At 56.0% G+C, this 1065-nt stretch overlaps 1 protein-coding gene across 2 annotated transcripts in view; it reads left to right on the top strand.

Annotated features, from left to right (window-relative positions):
- Nucleotides 1–1065, top strand: part of ptk2bb (protein tyrosine kinase 2 beta, b) — a 24135-nt gene that overhangs the window by 20358 nt on the left and 2712 nt on the right. The window lies entirely within an intron of this gene.

The raw sequence follows: 1065 nt of genomic DNA on the forward strand, positions 1-1065 counted from the left end.
CGCGAGCCTCCTGCGCCCCTTTTTGGTGTAGGCCGGGGCTCGCAACAAGAAGGCCAGTCACTGTTGTCATATCCAATCTCACTGAGTGGGTAGTGCTAACACTGGGAAAACGTACCCGTTCCACTTGGAACAGGAACATTGCAGAAGCCCCATCCTTCCCAAAGGAGGTTTCGGAAAAACTTACACATATGAATGGCCATTTAGGTGCATATGGAAGATTACAGGTGATTGTAACTCTCTTGGAAAATGGCAGAAAGACTGCCGGGGAAACACGGGCTCTGAGGCTATACAGTGGGCTTTACACATATGGGATCCACTTAGGTCTCTACATATAGAACCCAGCCCTCTACCGGTTCTCACGGATTCATCGAGAGAGGGCCTGGCGCCGGATGCTCCGCCACGTCTGGCTGCCGAGGGGACGGCGGAGATCAACAGGGTCTACTATACGGACTCTCTGGAGCAGTTTTAGCAAGCCGACCCGAAGTCGGGCCAATCAGTGCTTCTACCCGTTTGAGGTGAGAATACAGGAGGATACCGGCTCCACACGAAGGCTATAGAATCTAGCGAATGTGTTAGGGGTCGCCCAGCCCGGCCACGAGCCAGCGCCCAGGAGGATGCAACACTTCTAGTTGAGTGAGCTCGCAATCTGAATGGGCAGGGCACACCTGATTATCCAGTGGGCCATCCTCTGTTTAGAGATGGCATTCCCCTTCTGCCGGCCTCCGTGACCGACAAAGAGCTGGTCTGAGGTCCTGAAGCTTTGCGTCCGGTCTACATAGCACCTTAAGGCTCGGACGGGACAGAGCAAAGCTAGGGCTGGCAGGACTGCGATCTCTGCACGCAAGACAGGGGCATCTGCTGCTTTCACTGAAGTAAAGTGGACGCCCCTGAACTTGGGAGGGCTTCGGGCAAACTGAATCGCATAGCCGACTCTGACGGTTTGAAGACGCCATCGAGACGGGCTGGGTAGTGCTAGCCAGGCTCCCAGATGCCGCGCAAGTGGTACCAACTGAACTACAGGCGTACCCGCAGTGGGGCAGCGAGGAAGAACGCAGGGACCCGGCC

The sequence above is a fragment of the Sinocyclocheilus anshuiensis genome, unplaced genomic scaffold (genome assembly GCF_001515605.1).
Source record: "Sinocyclocheilus anshuiensis isolate Anshui unplaced genomic scaffold, SAMN03320099.WGS_v1.1 scaffold1578, whole genome shotgun sequence".
NCBI lineage: Eukaryota > Metazoa > Chordata > Actinopteri > Cypriniformes > Cyprinidae > Sinocyclocheilus > Sinocyclocheilus anshuiensis.